This window comes from Callithrix jacchus, chromosome 14 (assembly GCF_049354715.1).
Source record: "Callithrix jacchus isolate 240 chromosome 14, calJac240_pri, whole genome shotgun sequence".
In the NCBI taxonomy this organism is placed as follows: Eukaryota; Metazoa; Chordata; class Mammalia; order Primates; family Cebidae; genus Callithrix; species Callithrix jacchus.
The window spans coordinates 85,945,108-85,966,833 of record NC_133515.1 but is presented as its reverse complement, the minus strand read 5'-3'; the positions used below and the strand labels follow the sequence as shown (position 1 = coordinate 85,966,833).

The 21,726-nt window shown below is 43.3% G+C and overlaps 1 protein-coding gene across 8 annotated transcripts in view; it reads left to right on the top strand.

The window, feature by feature from the left end:
- CLIP4 (CAP-Gly domain containing linker protein family member 4) overlaps nucleotides 1-21,726 on the top strand; it is a 95,452-nt gene that overhangs the window by 3,332 nt on the left and 70,394 nt on the right. For 2 of the 8 annotated variants that reach the window (XM_035272916.3, XM_035272911.2), the window contains exon 1: nucleotides 16,090-16,132. The exons of 1 other annotated variant lie outside the window; for it this stretch is intronic. The gene's annotated coding sequence lies outside the window, so the exon portion shown is untranslated. Of the gene's footprint in view, nucleotides 1-15,189; nucleotides 15,334-16,089; nucleotides 16,264-16,468; nucleotides 16,657-17,082; nucleotides 17,234-21,726 lie in introns of those variants that run through there. 5 more of the 8 variants (XM_035272917.3, XM_008980934.5, XM_035272914.2 and 2 more) reach the window with 4 other exon arrangements.

Here is a 21,726-nt window from a genome sequence, read left to right as displayed (position 1 = left end):
TTTGCTTTTTTTTTTTTTGTCATTGATTTCTTCTGTCTCTTGAAAGAGAAAATACTCAGGATTTGGAGAAAAATATTGAATATTTTTAAAATTAATAGACTTTATTTTTAAGTTCATAGAAAATGGAGCCGACAGTATGGAGAATCCCTATGAGCCCCCCAACATTTTCCCTTACTGTTAATATCTTCTGTTAGTGTGATACATTTGTTGCAAATTTAAAATTTAAGTTTAATGCAGCAAGTAGGTATTGAGTGCTTTTAGACATGCACAAGAAATGTTCCCTGTCCCCCATAAAGCTCACAATCTCACTGAGAAGGCAGGAAATAAATGCTTTCATATGAGCCACTAATACAAAATAGTCCACAATTTGGTTTTAAGGTGTGCCTTCCTTGGCAAAGGGGAGAAATCAGTGTAGAAGTAGTTAAGGAGCTACTGATGGAGTAGGTGAGAGGTAGGAAGGCTCTGGAAGTGAGGCAGGAATGGGATAGGCGCAGGTAGATTACAGGCAAAGGCCAAGCAGAAGGAAAGGCATGTGCAAGGTTGCAGAGGCAGGAATGTTAGAGGGAGGGGCTTGATCACATATCACATTGGGTAGAGGTGGAAAGTGACTTTGAAGACACAGAGTCTTTGTAGTAGTCAAACAGGACAGGGTCATTGTATTAGTCAGGGTTCTCTAGAGGGACAGAACTAATAGGATAGATGTATAAACGAGGGGGAGTTTATTAGGAGAATTGACTCATATGATCACAATAGACCATCTGCAAGCTAAGAAGCAAGGAAGCCAATCTGAGTCCCGAAACCTCAAAAGTAGGGAAGCTGCTGGGCACAGTGGTTCACACCTGTTATTACAGCCCTTTGGGAGGCCGAGGTGGGTAGATCACCTGAGGTCAGGAGTTTGAGGCAAGCCTGGCCAACGTGGTAAAACCCCATCTCTACTAAAAATACAAAAATTAGCCATGCGTGGTGGTGTGCGCCTATAATCCCAGCTACTTGTGAGGCTGAGGCAGGAGAATCACTAGAACGCTGGAGGCAGAGGTTGCAGTGAGCTGAGATCACACCACTGCCCTCCAGCCTGGGTGACAGAGCGAGACTCCATCTCCAAAAAAAAAAAAAAGTAGGGAAGCCTATAGTACAACCTTCAGTCTGCAGCCGAAGGCCCAAGAGCCCCTGGCAAATCACTGCTGTAAGTCCAAGAGTCCAAAAGCTGAAGAACCTGGAGTCTAATGTTCAAGGGCAGGAAGCATCCAGCATGGGAGAAAGATGAAGCCCAGAAAACTTAGCCAGTCTAGTCTTTCCTTGTTCTTCTGCCTGCTTTTATTTGGGCCGAGCTGGCAGCTGATTAGATGGTGCCCACCGGGATTGAGGGTGGGTCTGCCTCTCCCAGCCCACTGACTCAAACGTTAGTCCCCTTTGACAACACCCTCACAGACACACCCAGGAACAATACTTTGCATCCTTCAATCCAGTCAAATCGACACTGAATATTAACCATCACAGTCCTGCATGTTGCTGCGAGGAATCAGAACTTGATAAGGGGCTTAGAGCTGAGTTTCTGAGCAGATCTGGTTCTTCTAGGACCATTGGTTTTTGGCTTCATATATATCTCAAGTCAGATACTCTGCACCATTTGCTTCTTTGAATCAAAGTTAAAGGCTCATGCCAAGGAGAAGCACTGTGCTTCTGGGGGAAAGCTACCAGATGGGGCTGCGGCTTTTCCATTTGCCACAAGGGTAGAATTTTGTGTGTGTACATGAGGAAGAAAGCAAACAGCTTACGAGGTCAAAAGTTGCAACATGGACCCTCTAGGGAAATTGCTCTGAGTTCTCCAGGCCCAGGCATTGAACTCAGTCTCCTTGAAGGCCTTTTGCCATTTCTGGTGGTCAGGAAAACCCTGTGGGTTCTCTAAGAAGGGAGGAGAGCGATGAGGAAACTGAATGAACCCTATTGCTTTAATCTCTTCTCACTACTAGGGGAAGAGCAAGGAGAGTATCAAATGCCCTCTTTTTCTTTCTTAGTTAACTTGTCTCAACAGGCCTCTTTAGATTTGCATGGACTTGCTTATTCAGGTCATCAATGAGACTGCAGGGACACGAGAAAATTTTGTTAGTAAAAGGACATACACGTAATTTTGGTCACACCTGCCCCACAGACATCACCTGCCTTCATAATCTCTCTAGGCACCTGCCCCTTCTTGTTGTTTTTTTGCCCCACTCCTGCTGCCCGTTGAGTTCAGGCCGCCCGCCTGACTGCAAGAGCGCAAGAGCAGCCGCAAAATCCCTGGCTGCCGTCCCTCTTACAGTCACTGCGTTCAAAACATCAGAGGCGGCTTCGATCCATTCTTTTCCCACACAAAGTGTCTCATTCCTTCTCTGAAGCACCACTTTTTTTTTTTTTTAACGATGTGGAGTCTTGCTCTGTCATCCTGGCTGGAGTGCAGTGGCTTACTGCAACCTCTGCCTCCCGGGTTCAAGAGATTCTCCTGCCTCAGCCTCCTGAGTAGCTGGGATTACATGTGCCCACCACCACACCTGGCTAATTTTTATATTTTTAGTAGAGGCAGCATTTCGTTATGTTGGCCAGTCTGAGCATGAACTCCTGACCTCAAGTGATCTGCCTGCCTTGGCCTCCCAAAGTGTTGGGATTACAGGTGTGAGCCACGGTGTCCAGCGCACCACTTTCTTTTGTCCATCCGGCCCCTGGACCTTAGCACCTTACCTAAAACTCCCCCATATATTTTGCATCAAGTCTGAACTCTTTGGCCTGGATTTCAAGGTGTTCCCTCTCAAAAGCTGCCAGACTGTCCCATGACTTAGTTCACAGTTGCTCTTTTTATCCCTGGGCCTGGCATTTTTTCCTCCTTCTCCCCCCAAAGAACCATTTAAGTTCTACCTCTTCTATGCAGGGTTGCCACTTTGAGCATATAAAGTGTGAGATAATTTGTTATATTTTAATTTCAGATAGATAAAAAATGTTTAAAAATATGGGACATATACTAAAAATTACTTATTTATATAAAATATAAACTTAATTGGAAACCTATATTTTACCTGTCGACCCTATGTCTACAAAGCCCGTTCTTAATGACCCAATTTTCTTTGATCTCCTTTTTTTAGTTCCCAAAACACCCAATTTAGTCTTTAATTCAGTTTTTCATTCTATGCTATCTTGTGCTTATTAATTATGTATACAATCTTAACACTTATTGAGCAATTAATATCAGGCACTGTGCTAAATTCTTTTCATACCGTAACTTACATTCTTACAAGATTCATGACAAAGTAGGTACCACTATAAGCCCATTTTATAAATGAGAGAGCTGAGTCTTTGAGAGGTTATTTTATTTATTTAAGGTTCCAAAGCTGATTAAGAACTTGAATTTTCATCTGTCTGCAGGGTGACCAGCTTGTTTCAGTTTTTGTGGCACTATCCTGTGTTTTTGTTTTTTGTTTTCTAAATGGAGTTTCGCTCTTGTTGCCCAGGCTGGAGTGCAATGATGCGATCTCGGCTCACTGCAACCTCCACCTCCGAGGCTCAAGTATTCCTGCAGTCTCAACCTCCTGAGTAGCTGGGACTACATACACATGCCACCATGCCCAGCTAATTTTTTTTTTTTTTGTATTTTTTGTAGAGACAGGGTTTTGCCATGTTGCCCAGGCTGGCCTGGAACCCCTGTGCTCAAGTGATCTGCCTGCGCTGGCCACTCAAAGTGCTGGGATTACAGGCGTGAGCCACCACGCCCGGTCTCTGGGGTCTCTTGGGATTGTAGGAGTTGAGGACTGTGTGGAGCAGCATGCTTGGGAGTGGCCAATCTCAGATGCAGCTGAGACCTGAGTGTGACTGGAGGCCTTTGCAATAGAGGCACAGTTTTATGATGCCACTAGATCCTGCTTGCAAAGATGCTAGGCGATTGCTACGAGCAACAATGCCTCTAAATCACTGAAAACGCAGCTCCCTGGTAGGTAGGTGTGTGGTGTATCACTCGGCAAGCACAGCCTTGAGAGGCATCCTGCTGTGAAGTCTGAGTTAGGGTATGGGTGAGGCTGGAGAAATAGAAGCCAGGGTGCTAGGAGCAGTGGGGTGCGAGTGAGTGGCAAGCCAGTCAGCACATTGCTGGATGGGACAGCACCCTAGGAAGCTGTGTGGCTGCTGTTTCTGTGCTGAGACTGTGCTTTCATCCAATGGTCACATATTCAAAAATGACATATTATTACATGATTACATAATAACCAAGTGGTTACAATGATGATACGTAGGTGTTATTGTTAGGCTGAAATGTGTTTAATGTGGTGTGATAGAAAAGGCAGAAATGACAGATTTCCATTCCAAAAGGGTGTGTGGCTAACTTGTCTCAACTTCATTTTAAGTGCAGGTTGGTTTTGAGGACACATTAAATGTAAGAACTTAGCTGTATGTGGAGACCTCGTTTGTAAAACACATTTGCCATTTTAAAGAACTCTAAGTTAAATTGGTAAAAGAATCTCAATTCAATGTTCAGGTTTTTTCTTCAAGAGAATGTAACAGACATGAGGCACGAAGGTTAGGCAGGTTTCCATTTTGAACCATGTTGACAGACTCCTCCATCTTTCTCTCTTTAGAAACCATACTGGCTTTTCCTTGTCCCCAGAGGACAGCCTCTCCAGCTCAGTGTGACATTCAAGGCCATTCCTAACCTAGACTGGCTCTAAGCTTTCCAGCTCATCTCCTGCCAGCATCTGACCATGGGTCTGCTCCAGCTAGACTGCTAGGGACTAAATGTTCGTGTACCCAAAAATCATGTTGAAACCTAGTCCCCACTCAGGGGTTTCTGGAGGAGGGGACTTTGGAATTAAGCATCTTTATAAAAGAGACCTCAGAGAGCTCCTTTCTCCTTCCCTCATCTGAGGCTACACTGAGAAATGGCTGTTCACGAACCAGGAAGAGAGCCCTTGCCAGCCACTGAATCTGCCAGTTTCTTGATCATGGGCTTCCCAGAATCTAGAACAATAAGAAACAAATCTCTGTTGTTTCTAAGCCACTTGGTCTATGGTATTCCGTGACAGCAGCCTGGATGGGCTGACACAGACAGACTCTTCAATTACCATCATCTAAATACACACTGAACTTTTCTGCCTCTTCAGACTTTTCTCTTGCAAGGTATCGCAGTTTAGCATTTAATCTTTGGATCTACATTGCATGGGCTGAAATCTTGGTTCTTCTATTTACTATGTGATCGTGAATAAGTTACCTAACTAACTGCTCTATGACCTGATTTCTTCAACTGGAAAAAGTGAAACTAAAATGATATTTATCTTATAGCAGTCAAAGAGTGAAAGTACTTAGAACAATGCACATTACATAGTAAGTACTCAGTAAATGCCAGCTCCTTGTTTCCATAACTAGATCTCATTACCCTCTTCACTTAGCTCAAAATATGTCTTTTCCTTGAAGACTTTCCTGACCACCCCATTCTATAATGTGCTTCTCATCTTGAGAAATCCCAAGTCCCAGCACTGTTCTTTGGTGGGTGGTTGGTTTCTTTTCTCATGCTTGTGTTTTATGATCACAGCTATTCATTGAGCGCTCACTTTGAGTCAGGCTTGTATGACATTTGGGAGGCAGGTATTCTTTCTTTTTTAGTTTTTATTTATTGTACTTTAGATTCTGGGGTACATGTGCAGATCATGCAAGATTGTTGCATAGGTACATACATGGCAAGCTGGCTTGTTGCCACCATCCCCTCATCACCTATACCTGACATTTCTCCCCACGTTATCCCTCCCCCACCCTCCCTCCCACTATCCCTCCTGTAGCCCTCCAACAAGACCCCAGTGTGTGATGCTCTCCTCTTTGTGTCCAAGTGTTCTTATTGTTCAACACTGCCTGTGAGTGAGAACATGCAGTATTTTTCTGTTCTTGTGTCAGTTTGCTGAGAATGATGCTTTTCAGTTTCATCCATGTTCCTGCAAGACATGAACTCATCCTTTTTTATGGCTACATAGTATACCATGGTGTATATGTACCACATTTTCTTTGTCCAGTCTATCGTTGATGGGCATTTGGGTTGGTTCCAGGTCTTTGCTATTGTAAACAGTGCCATGATGAACATACATGTGCATGTGTCTTTATAATAGAATGGTTTATACTCCTTTGGGTATATACCCAGTAATGGGATTGCTGGGTCAAATGGAATTTCTATTTCTAGATCCTTGAGAAATCACCACACTGTCTTCCACAATGACTGAACTAATTTACACTCCCACCAACAGTGTAAAAGTGTTTCTGTTTCTCCACATCCTCTCCAGCATCTGTTGTTTCCAGATTTTTTAATGATCACCATTCTAACTAGTGTGAGAAGGTATCTCAATGTAGTTTTGATTTGCATTTCTCTGATGACCAGTGATGATGAGCATTTTTTCATATGTTTGTTGGTCTCATGTATGTCTTCTTTTGTAAAGTATCTGTTCATATCCTTCGCCCACTTTTGAATGGGTTTGTTTTTTTCTTGTAAATCTGTTTTAGTTCTTTGTAGATTCTGGATATTAGCCCTTTGTCAGATGGGTAGATTGTAAAAATTTTTTCCCATTCTGTTTGTTGCCAGTTCACTCTAATGATTGTTTCTTTTGCTGTACAGAAGCTCTGGAGTTTAATTAGGTCCCATTTGTCTATTTCGGCTTTTGTTGCCAATGCTTTTGGTGTTTTAGTCATAAAGTCCTTGCCTACTCCTATGTCCTGAATGGTTTTGCCTAGGTTTTCTTCTAGGGTTTTTCTGGTGTTAGGTCTTATGTTTAAGTCTTTAATCCAACTGGAGTTAATTTTAGTGTAAGGTGTCAGGAAGGGGCCCAGTTTCAGCTTTCTGCACATTGTTAGCCAATTTTCCCAACCCCATTTATTAAGGAGGGGATCCTTTTAGGTTTGTCAAAGATCAGATGGTTGTAGATGTGTGGTGTTGCTCCAGAGGCATCTGTTCTGTTCCATTGGTCTATGTCTCTGTTTTGATACCAGTACCATACTGTTTTGATTACTGTTGCGTTGTAGTATAGCTTGAGGTCCTTAGACTACCACACAATAATAGTGGGAGACTTTAACACTCCACTGTCAACATTAGACAGATCAGTGAGACAGAAAATCAGCAAGGGTATACAGGACTTGAACGCAGAACTAGAACAAGTGGATCTAATAGACATCTACAAAACTCTCCACCCCACAGCCACAGAATATACATTCTTCTCAGCACCACATCACCCTTACTCTAAAATTGACCACAAAATTCGAAGTAAATAACTCCTCAGCAAATGCAAACAAACAAAAAAAAAAACAAACACGGAAATCATAACAAACAGTCTCTCAGACCACAGTGCAATGAAATTAGATCTCAGGATTAAGAAACGAATTCAAAACTGCACAACTTCATGGAAGCTGAACAACTGTCTCCTGAATGATGACTGGATAAACAATGAAACGAAGGCAGAAATAAAGATGTTCTTCGAAACCAATGAGAATGAGGGCAGGTATTCTTTATCTCACTTCAGAGTAATCAGCTGAGGCTCAGGGAGGTTAAGTGACTTGCTAGGTTGCAGAGAGAGGTGATTCTGGAGTTCCAATTCAGGTTACCCATGCTTGCAACCATGACACTCTCTCTATTTTACTAGGAAACAAGGAGAGAATATTGCACTTGATTCCAGCTTCCACACTACTGTTCAGGTAGAAGGCACTCAATGTATTCCTGATGTTTGGATGGGTCAGTATGCAAACTGTTGCCTTTCTAAGTGCCATCCAGTGCCTTCTGACTGTGATGATATTGATGATGATAAAGATATTGCATGATATATTTTGATGGGCCTTAAAAAGTTAGATGGTAGCTTATTCTTCTTGTGTTGAATTCCATGTGAATTAAAAAAGCAGTTCTCATTTATTTTTTACCTTAACTGTCCCCTGCTGTTTTAATGGAGAATGTCAGAAACAATCTTATTATGAATGCTGCTTTTGTCACAAAGGAGACTTTCTCATGACTCGGTACTGGCTAATTAGTCTGTCTGTGGCTTTCTCTGGCAAGGTGAGTCATTTGATCCATTGTTGACAAGGTGCAAGCTGCTTTCTGCCTACTCTGTGGCAGCTCCAGTGGGTCTGACATTTCCTCAACCTCTAATCAAGATGTTATTAAAGCTTCTATGGTTTACAGCCAACTGGGATGAGAGTGAATTGGTTTCGTAAACAGCTGCTGGAAAGACAACTCATTGGTACTTTAGTGATATGTAAACGCCTCAGATTTTCCGGTGTGATCACAAAGGCAGCCTCTGTGATTTCTAAATTCCTGGGACATGATAGTCTATCTTTACTGAGACTGACATTTTTTGTTTTCCCAAGAACGAGTCTTGCTCTGTCAACCAGGCTGGAGTGCAGTGGCACGATCTTGGCTCACTGCAACCTCTGCCTCCTGGGTTCGAGCAATTCTCCTGCCTCAGTCTCCTGAGTAGCTGGCTTTACATGCATGGGCCACCATGCCTGGGTAATTTTTGTATTTTTTAGTAGAGACCATCTTGGCCAGGCTGGTCTCAAACTCCTGACCTCTACCCGCCTCAGCCTCCCTAAGTGCTGGAATTACAGGTGTGAGCCACCACGCCTGGCTGAGACTGAAAGTTTTTTTTAGAGATGGGGTCTCACTATGCTGTCCAGGCTGGAGTGCTATTCACAAGCACAATCAAAGCTCACTGCATCCTCTATCTCCTGGGCTCAAACAGTCCTCCTGCCTCAGCCCCCCGAGTAGCTGAGACTACAAGCACATGCTGCTGCACCTAAGTCTGAGACTGAAATCTTGAAAAGCCCTGGCCCATTTAATCAACACACACTTATGGAGTTAGTACTATGTACCAGATACTGTTCTAGGTACCCAGGATATAGCAGTGACAGAAATAGGCCACAATTCCTGCACTCTTGGAGTTTCTTTTTTTTAAAAAGTTTTCTATTATGGAAAAAATTTCAAATTCCTGTAAAAAAAAAAGAAAGAATAATATACAGTAATCACCCACCCCCTTATCCACAGGAGATATGTTCTAAGATTCCCAGTGGATACCTGAACCAAACCTTATATGTATTATGTTTTTTCCTAAACTTGTATATCTATGATAAAGTTTAATTTGTAAATTAGTCACAGTAAGAGATTAATAATACCAACTAATGATGAATATAACAGTTATACCAGCATCACTACTTTTGTGCTTTATGGGCATCATTAAGCAAAACAAGGGTTACTTGAACACAAGCACTGTGATGGCTTGACAGTTACTCTGATCACTGGGCTGGCTGCTAAGTGACTAATGGATAAGAAGCATGTACAGCATGGAGGCCCTGGACAAAAGGATGATTCATAATGCAGGTGGGAGGGAGCAGGATGGCATGAGATTTCATCATGCTACTCAGAATGGTGTGCAATTTAAAACTTATGAACTGTTTACTTCTGAAATTTTCCACTTAATATTTTCAGACCATGGTTGATGGCAGGTAACTAAAACCACAGAAAGTGAAACTGTCAATAAAAAAAGACTACCATACCCACCATTGAACAATTATCAATATTTTATCATTTTAATAATTATCAATATTTTATCAACATTACAAATATTTCACAATCATCAGTATTTTATAATCATTTTAATAATTATCAATATTATCAATATTTAATAATTATCAATATTTTATCATTCTTTTTACATCTATCCCTCCACCACACACTTATTTTTAATGGAGTACTTTAAAGCAAATCCCAGACCTCAAACATTTTTCACACATTCTTCAGTATGGATGTCTAACAGATAAGAATTTTTAATAGAAACACGGCCATCATGTCATGAGCACATACCCCCCAAAGTTAACACAATTGTAAAATGTAATTTAATATCCAGTCCAGGTTACATTTCCCCCAATTGTCTCAGGAATATTTTTACATTTGTTTGTCTGATTCCAGATCCAAGGAAAATCTGAACGTTGCAGGCTGTGGCTGGAGCTCTGATGTCTCTTCTGGCCTGTAACCATTCCCCTCAGCTATTTTTTCGTTCTCAGAACTGGGTTATTTGTTCTGCAGAAATTCCCACATTTTGGTGTTGAATGATGGTGTTTTTTAAAATGATTTTTATTATGCCTTACATTTTCCATAAAATAATGGTTATTTCTAGAGGCGTGGTCAGAGTCAGTTTCAGTGGTGTGCGCTGGGGAGGTCATTGGACTGACATCCTCATGGAAACTGACTTTTGCTATTTTTTTGTGCCAAAGATGCTTCTGGAGGTGTCTTATTGACCAAATATTTGGGGGGTTGCTGGTTGGCTGGTATCCAAAACTTAGCTCTTGTGCCACAGTGGCAATTTTCATCCTGATGCCCGGTGACATTCCTTTCATTCCATCTTCCTTTATGTAGGCTTTAAGAAGACTTAATTTTTTTAAAAAATTAAAAATTAATACATAATAATTGTAAGGTACACAGTGATGTTGCAATATATATAATGTATAGTGATCAGATCACAGTCATTAACATATCCCTTGTCTCAAACATTTATTGTTTCTTTGTGTTAAGAATGTTCAATATCCTCCTTGTAGCTATTTGAAACCATATAATATTGTTAAATATCATTATCCTACAGAGTTAGAGAGCAGTAGAACATATGCCTCCAATCTAGCTGTAATTATAAAGAAGACTTTGCATCACGTGGTGTCTGATTGTGGCAGCAACTGGAGAGTCTGGGGAGCAGTGCCCCTTGTAGGAACATGCTAAGTTTGGAAAATTCCTCTGCTAGTGTCTTCTTGGAACTAGGGCTAAGAAAAAGGAAACTAAATTTATAGAGTAGGGCCAGGTGTGATGGCTCATGCCTGTAATCCAGCACTTTGGGAGGTTGAGGTGGGCGGATCACTTGAGGTCAGGAGTTCAAGAGAAACCCCATCTCTACTAAAAATACAAAAATTAGCCAGCCATGGTAGTGTGCATCTGTAATCCTAGCTACTCGGGAGGCTGAGTCGGGGAGACTCTTGCTTGAACTGAGGAGGCGGAGGTTGCAGTGAGCTGAGATTCTGCCACTCCATTCCAGCCTGGGTGACAGAGCAAGACTCTGTCTCAAAAAAAAAAAAAAAAAAAAAGAATAAACATAGGATAGCATGAAACTAAACTAGATCAATTGAATTAAAATATCTGAGGGGTTCTTTAGGGTTTATTTTACGAAAGCTATCCAGGTGATTCTAACGTGCAACTGGGAACAAGAAGCCCCATTCAGATAATAAGGCTCACGCGGCTCAGTGGAGTCCTCTTCAGGTGTGATCTGCTTCAGCAGGTGGTCCCCACCTGCAACTTTAACAAAAGAGATGGATCAGAGGAGGGTAAGCCCAGGTAGAAGCAGTAGAAGGTCCCTGGGGTCTCCAGTGGCTACTGATTTGTAAGGATTTCCATGGTACGTGAATTTACTCAATAAATGATATCATAAACTTTTTAAAGAATGAAGACAGGGACATTGGTTTGGAGAATCCAGAAATATGATAGGAAGAAGGAGTGACTCCAGTGAGCAAAAAGAAGAACAGAGTTGCCATTTACTGACCTAGGGAAGGTTGCGGGGAAGGGTTCCATTTTGAACATGTTTCTATTCATGATGTGTATTGTGCTCTGTAGAATAGATGCTGAGTAGGCAGTTGGACATATATCTGGGCTGGAGATAGAAATCTGGGAATCATGAAAACAGAGATGATATTGGTTTATTTATTTATTTATTTATTATTATTATTTTTGAGACGGAGTCTCACTTTGTACCCTAGGCCATAGTGCAGTAGCATGATCTCGGCTTACTGCAACCTCCACCTCCCGGGTTCAAGCAATTCCCCTGTCTCAGCCTCCCAAGTAGCTGGAACCATAGGCACACACCACCATGCCCAGTTAATTTTTGTATTTTTAGTAGAGATGGGTTTTCACCATGTTGGCCAGGGTTGTCTTGAACTCCTGACCTCTGGTGATCCATCCGCCTCGGCCATTCAAAGTGCTGGGATTACAGGTGTGAGCCACCATGCCCAGCCAATATTTAAAGCCATTGACTGGATAAGATTACCTAGTGTATGAGAAATTGACTTCCCGGAAGCCGCATAAAGAAGGTGCTTATAGAATCATTGTAAGGGTTTCTCTGAAGCATATCCAGAAGGGTGATTGTGGAGTCATAAAGCATATTTCTATTTTTTTTTCACAAAACACTGCCAGGTTGATCTGCAGAATATATTTACCAGTTTAAATTTCCATCAGCAGTGCATGAGGACTCCTGTTTCCCCATATCTTTGCCAATATTTGGAATGATCTTTCTGATTTTTGCCGTGCTGATGGGTAAAGCAGTGGTGTGTTGAAAACAGATCCTGAGAGCTGATAAAGCACATTTCTTTCCAACTTCTTGTTTGGTGACCTCAAGCTACACTGGTAGCTGGAAACTGGCAGTGGCCAGAGTATTTGCACCATGGAAATTGGCAAACACTACAGATTAGGACTTTTCCTTCCCTGGGAAGCAGGTTTTAAAACATACAGCAGCATATTGGTGGCTATGGGGTGTGTCATACTGTTCATATTCCCTGTGGCTGATTACAAGTGGGGTTGAGCATCTCTTTAACGCCTGCTTGCTCTGGCTTTTCCTTCTGTGAATTGCCTATTCTTATACTTTTCTCATTTTTAGATTGGCTTTTAAAAATAATTTATATTGACTTATTTTTGATTTGCAAAAAGCTCCTCTTGCATTTCAGATATTAATCCCTAGTTGCTTTTGAACATACGACGTCATCTTCCAATTTGTCAGCCATCTGTTAATTTTTTCTGTGTTATTAACAGAACCCTTAACTGTGATGCAGTCAAGTCCTATAATTTTTTTGCTTCAAGGTTTGTGCTTTTGCAATCTTATTTAATGAAGTAAATTCCTAACCCACGTTCTAGAGATAGTCTCCTGCATTTTCTTTTATATCATGTGTAGGTCTTCCATTTATCTGGAATTCACCTTTGTATATGGTGGAACATGGGGCTCCCAACTTTATTTTTTCTTGATAAAGGAAAGCCAGTTTCCCCAATGCTGTCTTCAAAATAATTTACATTTTTCTCATTGATCTGTAGTACCATCTTTGTGTAAATGGAGGTCCTGTCTATACACAGGTCTGCTCCCGCGTTCTTTCCATTCCCTATTTGCTCTATGTATTCCTACACCAGTTCCATAATATTTTTATTACAATGTGGTAATGACATGATATTTGGCACGGCAGGTCTCCTCTGGTTTTTCCAAAATGGACTTAACTGTTTAATATTTTATTTCTTCTTATATAAGTTTCTTGAGTTCCCTAAAAGTTTAGTTTCTTCTGGAATTTTGGTTGTGATAACATTTATTTTGGAGACTGAATGGCTATTTTTACAATGTAAAGTATCCTATCCATGCTATATCTCTTTCCTTATTCAATCTTTTTATGTCCTTAAGTAGAGTTTTAAAATTGTCTCCGTAAAGTTCTTGCAAGTTGTTAGGTTAATTCCTGGATATTATGCTTTAGAGTTTGTTAAACTTTATTGTTATTGTGAGTGGTTTCTTATCGTCTGTTTCGTTTCCCAGTTGCTTACTGCTGATGTAGACAAAACTATTGATTTTTAGAAACCGATCTTGTAGTTGGCAACCTTGACGAGCTAACATTACTTCTAATACTTGGTTGATTCTGTTGGGCTTTTGATGCTGATGTAAACACCGTAGACAGGAAGGTTTTAGGGGCTCTGCCCAGTGCTCTGATCTTCTGCATTGAAGCACTTCCGCTAGTTGAATTCCAATCTGGTGCCCCAGTTCTGACACTTGGGTGTCTCTCATAGTCCTAAGGGCTTCGGCCCCCTATACACTCACAATGTGGAATCCGATGATATTGTGCCCCATATCCAGTCCATGTAAAAGCAGTGACCTTGTCTTCTTTGGCTATTTCCTCATCATGGTCAGGGGCCTGAGAGCTCCTGACAGATCTTCCTGCTGCTGACTGTCTGAACTTCTGAATGCAGCTCTATGCAGGCACTCTGGGTCTTTAATGCCGGCAAAGACAGCCTGCGTAGATTAGCAAAGTGGAGAATGAACATAGGCCTTCAGATCAGACAGACTTAGGTTTGAATCTTATTTCTGCCCCAGGCTATACAGAGCAAGTCATGCAGCCTCCCAGAGTCTGTTTCTTCATTTGTAAAGTGAATGAATGCAAGTAAGATCCCCATAGGTCAAGTGCCTTACAGTGGTCAGTGAGTAATGCCCCTTCACACTGTGATGCTGACTACTAAAGCCGATCACCTCCTGACACTGTGGGTTAGTGCTGCACTTTTCAGGAACTTCATGCCTCCAGATAGAATTGAATCTCAGCGGCTACAGTTGGTTCACATCCCCATGTGCCTTCCTCCCCAATAGTAGATCAAGTTCCAAGTTCTGGCTGCATATCATTGTCCAATCTCACTCTTGTTAACTGGCAATAACTGGTGCTAAAGCTTGTATGGCATGTGGTATCTAGGAAGCACGACTCCAATGAGTACTTGCATTCTGGATGATGGTGTAAAGGAGTAATGTCAGATTTTTGAAGAAAGGCAACTACGTGAGTGGGAGACTTTGGTGACTTGGTATCCTGGGAATTTGCCTATGTTTCATACAGTGTTTGGGTGTAGCAGATAAAGCCAGTTAGCCTGGCTGGTTCTAACAGAGATCTTTATTATAGCTAAGAACAACTCAGCTGGCCATGCCTTGTCATCTACTAATAGTGGTATTTCAGAGGGATAATTTAAATCAGCAATAAAAGTGTACTGTACACCTTTGGAAACTTCACCAATAGCTCCTCTGTTACACACAGATCTTTACGACTTTCTGTGGTTCAGTGACAATCAGCCTCATTTTTAGGTGTTTGAAGCCAACCAAGGACAGATTGCCTTCCTTGTTTTAACCAGCTAAAGAGATGGGTGGGTCAGACAAGAAGAGGTTGTGATGAAAGCAGGGAAAGGGAGGTGGAATCTTCAGAGGGAGGAGGAAGTATCCGTGTTACATTATCTCTGAGAGCACACTCAGATGCTGAGCCTGCAGAGACAGAGAACCTGGCAGCTGAGCAGGGACGGGGAGGTCATGTATTTAAATATTGTGGGTTTCAGTGGACGGTGTGCTCCACCCAATTCAGCAATGTGATGTGACTGCTACTAGCAACTATTTTGATGTGCTGAATTTTGTTAACACAAGTATAGGTCCTAAGAAGAGGTGGCAGTCTCTTTCCTCTCCGCCCTTGACAGGCCACCCATTCATTCCTGATTATCACATTTAGGAGAGCTCTGGACAAGCTGGGACCCACCCAAGAGAATCCCCCAACATGCTGGTGAGTGGGATTGTGACCATGTCATATCAGGAGTAGCCTAAGGGACAGGTAAAGTGTGTCTTGGATGAACTGGAGTCATACTTGAGTCCCTAGGGCAGAAACAAAATCCAATGAGGGGGAGATGCAGGGAGCTGGATTTTAGCTTCTGAGGTAGAAGGAAATTTTCCAAAAGGCTGATCAACGATTAAACGGCTGCCTTAAAAGGTAATGCGTTCCTTGTTACTGGAAGTGTTCAACCACTGCTTGGTGGGAAGACACTGTGAGGACGATTCAGGCAATTGGAAAGGGGGCTTTTCTCAGTTTCTGGAATCACTGATTCTCACAGGAAACGATGCTCTGGCCCGCGGTGAGCCAGACGTTCATTCGACACCTGTTCCTGCCAGGCACTGTGGTGCGGAACACAGACACCTCTGTGAAGCAGTCGCTATAGGCCTCAGAGGCAGCTGACAGGATGAAAGACTGTTGACTTCATGTTTCAAACCTCGGTCCTGGTCTTACTGGGTCTCCTCATTAAGGGGACTCACTATGTGTCCAGTAAGGCTTTCTTGCCACCAGATGACAGAAAGCCAGGCTGTCAGCGTTCAGGACTTTAGGTGCACAGTTTTACCCTGTGGGGTTCTTGGGAGATGGAGAAGGGAGCAGAAGGGAAGGTGGGTGAGGAGGCAGCAAAGCAGCAGGAGCCATTAACTAATTGCTGAAACGTGGGTGTAGTATGGATCAGGCGTTTTATAGCAAGCCCTGCCAGCTGGTGGATCTACTCTCGGCCAGGCTCGGCCAGACTCTGGGGAGCCCAAGACGGGTAAGACACGGTCCCTGGCTTAAGCAAGGCGGGAGTGCCGCAGGCTGGAGGCGTGAGACGGCTAGGCTGAGGGCTGTAACAGCGGTGGGCTGCACGGCGTGGCGGGACCGCCTGGCCTCACGGCGGGGGAGGTAGCACCGTGACACCCCGCAGACCCTGCTAGCCGGGGTCGCGGCCCCCCTTGCGTCCGATCTTCCGCCTGTCGGGGGGTGCGGGGCGCGGGCGTGAGATCAGCCAGCGCAGGCGCGCGCTCCCTCCTCGGTTCCCACCGAGTCCCCGGCGCGTGCGCGGGGCCGAGGCCGAGGCCTGCACTGCGCGCGCTCCCCCACCCCGCGTGGGGCCCGGCTCGAGCGCGCGCGGCGCGGAGGCGGCAGCGGGAGGGGTCCGGCTAGGTCCGGAGCGGCGCGGCGGGAGGCTCCGTGGGCGGCCACGGGAGACAGCGCCGGGGGGAGCGCGCCTCTCGGCCTTTCCTCCGCGCCCCCGCGTCCCCAGCCGGCCGCTCCGAGAGGACCCGGAGGAGGCAGGTGGGCCGGGGGCGCGCGGGGCCCCCAGGGCCGCGGGCTGGCCGGCGGCGGGGTCGGGGCCGGGGTGGGCGGCTCTGGGCGCCCGTGGGGAGGTAGGCGGCCCCGGGAGGGCCGTGCAGAGGTGCTCGGGGCCGTGGAAGCCCCGCGGCCACCTCCCGTGGGCGCCAGTGTCGCCGGCCGCGGGGAGGCCTTCTCGGGGCGGCGCGGCCCACTGGGCGGGGATCGGGGGGCTCCTCGTGGCGGTCGCCGACGGACGGCTCAACTTTAGGTTGAGGGGCACGGGGTGTCCGGAGCTGTGCTCTGGCTGACGACCGCCGGGGCCGCCCTGGGAGACCCTGGACGCACCGTGGCTTTCCAGCGCGGCCTCTTCCCATTTCTCACTTGTCCCTCCTTGCGCATTAAATTGTCGAGAAACCTTTGGCCAGTGGGTATTCAGAGCTAAACCAAATGGCTGTCCTTGCAATCCTTGGCCACCTGAGATCCCTTAATTCTGAATCATCAGCCCTGGGAAGGGAAGGTGGAAGGCGCGCTGGAGCTGAGCCCGCATCTTTACGGATTCCATTCACGGCTTATGATGGTAGCGCTTTGAATGAGCTGTCAGGCTGTTGTCGTCATCCGGACGCTGGTTTTCAGCTCTGTTCGGAGACAGTGTTTTGATGTGTATCAGAGGATGTTGTTCCTGTGGGACAGTAACTTGCTGTATGTTCCGAGATTCTAGACTGTGTTCACATTGTAGCACCATCATCGTTTAAAACGGCGCCTTTGAAAGATGTCAGTAAACACCTTCCTCCTTAGGAACATCCGCCGCACTTAAGTCCTACTTCACTTTCACTTTGACGTTTGTTGTTTGTGAATCTTTTGCACAATTTAAAGTGAGTCTTAGCAGAGGATCGGGTGGTGCGGAGCATGGAGCAACGAGGGAGGAAAGCAGAGCCTTGAACCGGCTAGTCTAGTTGCTCTGCGATCTGGACTGTAAGATTGAGTCTTGCCATGCATGGAAGGTGTTTACTTCTGTTTTGTAGGAGATTTACCCCATGGTATACTATTTGTAGGATTCATTTCAGACATCTTGTGTTGACCCGTTACAGTCCCACCAGCAAGGTCTTCTAAAAAAGGGATCTGTGTTGTCTTTTATTGCTTATGACAACTCCAATTTTGACGCATGTGTTTGAAACGAGTGATCTTTAGATTATAAAATCAACTTCACTCTTTCTCCCTGTTCAGATCTACAAACTGGTTACTTTTAGGCTTGCTGCTCCCTCGTGGAGCTATAGGCTTGTTTTAGTGTGTTAACCTTTATTTGTGTCTTGTCTCAGGCGTCTATATTGTTTTCTCATCTGGAGAGTGAGCTGCACTGTTTTCCTTCAGTGCTGTTCAGTAGAGTTTTCAGAGACCAGGAACATGTTCTTTTGCATTCCCCAATAAGGTAGCACTAGCCACATACAGTTTTTGAGCACTTGAATGGGGCTAGAGCAGTAGAATAACTGAAATTTTAATATACTTTTTATTTTCCCTTTTTTTTTTTTTTTTTTTGAGTTGGAGTCTCGCTCTGTTGCCCAGGCTGGAATGCAGTGGCTTGATCTTGGCTCACTACAACCTGTGCCTTCCAGGTTCAAGTGATTCTTCTGCCTCAGCCTTCTGAGCAGCTGGGATTACAGGCACCTGCCACAACACCCTCTTAATTTTTCCTGTGCGGTTTCACCGTGTTGGCCAGGCTGGTCTCCAACTCCTGACCTGAAATGATCTGCCCATCTCAGCCTCCTGAAGTGTTGGGATTGCAGGTGTGAGCCACTGTACCTGGCCAGTTTTTAATTTAGTTTAAATAGTCACATGTGTCTAGCAGCTACCTGGTCAGATGCCACAGCTTAAATTATTAGTCCCCAGGAAGCCTTCATTGGTCCTCTTGAATCCATGCTCTAATAGGACTCAGCTCTCCTCGGTTATAACACTTGATACTTTCAGCTGGTAGGAGTCAGCACTAGGCTGTAATCTACTTGAGGACAAGGGCAGATCTGGTTTCTTTACCTTTGCACAGCTTAGAACTTAGTAAGAAAAATGGAATAAATATTTGTTGAATGCATAAATGAGCTTTTTAGGGGCAGGTATTTCAACTTTGAATTTTCTCTAGGGCCAACTAAGTGTCCAATACTGTAAATATCTGTTTAGTGATTGCACAGATATATGATGTACAGATGTACCTACAGACGTAGGTAGCAAATTAAAGGATCATTGGAGTTATGCTTTAAATACGTGGTAAGGTTGTTGGAATCTCAGGAAAATGATGACTCATAACAAAGTATTATAGGTAATTGAATGAAAAGGCCTCATCATTCCAGCAATGTAGACACAGCTTGGGTCTTCTATTAGTTGAACAACTCAAGGATGCTTTTGAACCATATCTCAAATCTGAAGTCTCCTGGCCTCAGTGAGGCTCTTCTGTGGGGTCCAGACAGTCCTGAACGAGCCTGAAGGTGCTAGTGGACATCTCCATTGATCACTGCTCTGTGTTAAGGCATGGACCAAGGAGTCTTGAAAAAAAAAATCACAAGATATTTGAGCCATGTTATACAAGATGCTTTTGCTAAGAGCTAACTTGGAGTGATGAGTAGGATGGAATTCCTATAGAAATCAGAGTTTGGGAATTTGATTCTAGCTATTGTAAGTATTGGAGGCACCTGTTCTGTAGACGGTTATTAGGGCCAACATTTTTTTGTTTTGTCTTGATACAAAGTTTTAGTCTTCTTGCCTGGGCTGGAGAGCAGCGGTGCCAACTTGGCTCACTGCAACCTCTGCCTCCTGAGTTCAAGCAATTCTCCTGCCTCAGCCTCCTGAGTATCGTAACTGGGATTACAGGCGCCTGCCACAATGCCCAGCTAATTTTTTGTATTTTTAGTAGAGACAAGGTTTTGCTATGTTTGTCAGGCTGGTCTCAAACTCCTCACCTCGGTGATCCACCTGCCTTGGCTTCCCAAAGTGCTGGGGTTACAGGTGTGAGCCACCTTGCCCGCAGGGCCAACTTTTTACCTTAGGCTTATCACCAGTTTACCGTAGTCGGAGTTGTGATGAAAGTATGTACTCAATCCAAATCAGTATAACTTAGACATTTGACCAAGGGTCCAGGTGTCATAGGTTTTCAGATCCAGGAATTGCTTTTGGGAAATGAATCTGAGACTATATGGAAGTTTATAGGGGTGTATCATTTTCTTTGGTAGGACAAAAGGTAGAATGTTAGGTTTTTCATGAAGATAAGGAAATGTAGGGAAAAATGCAACGAAGACAAAATACAAAGAATGTTCACTGCATTGGTCAGGTAATATTGTAGCTTCTCTGGTTTGAAGTAGCTAACATGTAAAAGAACGAAACTGGTTATCTCTCATTGCATAAATCCTTTTTCCACTTTGAATCTAAGCTTTTAATGTTAAATATGTGTAACACACTAGCTCCTGTGGTAAACAGTAGTTGTGTAAAATACAGTTCAAATCTTTGAGGATCTCAATCGTTTACAAGGAAATGAAAGGTGCTCTGGGGATCACTTAAAATAATTTTTTTTTTGAGTAAGAAACTCCACCCTTTGAAAGGGACGTCATTTGGTGACTCCTCTTAACTGACTGGGGCAGATACCCACTGAATCATTTTGCTGAACAATTAAGGGTATAGAAACATAGGTCTCAGTCCCAAACCCTGGTTATAGTCAGATTGATTTTCCTAAAACAGCTTTCATCATGCTACTCTTTTTCAAAACCATCAGTAGTTTCCCAGTGCTCATGAAAGGAAGTGGTTTGGTCTTTGATCAGGTATTTCCTCCTCAGGATGGCACTACAAAGCCTTTACAGCCTCACCTCTGACTCTTCCTAGCCACACCCCAAGTTCCAGCCTAGTGTTTCTTTAGTGGGATCCCCTTTTACGTTCATCATTCAAGACTCATCTCAGATGATACCTTCCTCACTGTTTATGATTCTTAGAAGCTCCCACTGCAGATGTTCCTGGTACTTATGTGATGGAACAGATCCCGTTCTGCCTCGCAATCTTAGTTATTAGTGGTATTTTATTTACGTTAATAGATTTTATTTACGTTAAGCTACCTAACAAATGTGGACCATCTGTTAACTCATTTTTATATTTTCTAAAACATCTAGAATAATGCCTTATATGTAGTGATTCCTTAATAAATACTACTGTTTGGAATTGGTAGTATTTGAGGAAGATAACTGCTATATAACACTAATTCCATGGCCTTGTCCTTTTCCTATTTATGTGGCAAGGTTAATGTCAAAATGATTCAAAGTATTTAGTGGTAAGTAATTTTAGCATCCAAGAAAATTTGAATACCTTAAAATAGTAACAACTGGATTAGGTTACCTAACATATAACATCTATGTCCATATAAGCATACAATTTTTGAGGAAAAAGAAAGCCTCCTACTTTTTACCAATTCCTGCCTGTATTAAGAAAACATGACTCAAGTTGGGAAGGCAACAGTGGACTCAATGAAATGACTGTTTTCTTGCAGTGGGGCGCTGATGGTAAGAATAATTAAGTTAGATATAGGGTTGGTTAACTAAGTAGAACAGAGCACATGTTAGTAATACCTACTATGTTACCTACTGTCAGATTAAGCTATCTGTTACCTATTTTTATTCAGTGCTTTCTACTGAAATAAACTAAACTCAATTTAGTTTTATCATAATTTTTTGCTTACATTTAAAAACAGGGATTTGTGATGATTCAGATTGTGAAGATCTGATACGAAGAAACTGGGAAAGACTTTTAGCTTCGCAAGTTTGATTTTATTAGCAGTTTCTCTGCTTTCTACATTATTTGTGAGATGTAGGCAAGGGTGTAGCACAAAGTCTAATTTAGAGCAAATTTATTCTAAGCTCTCAGGTTTTCTGGGAAAAAGAGGTAATATAAGCCACGTGCTTTAAAAGGCATGGCTTCCATCTTTGGCTAGGACAGAACTCACAGACCCTTGGACCTTGTTAAGTTAAACAATCTTAGTAAACTCTTAGGTTTGGAGGAATTACATGATTAATTTTCAGTTAAGTTTTCTGGGATAGAAAATAATGGAAA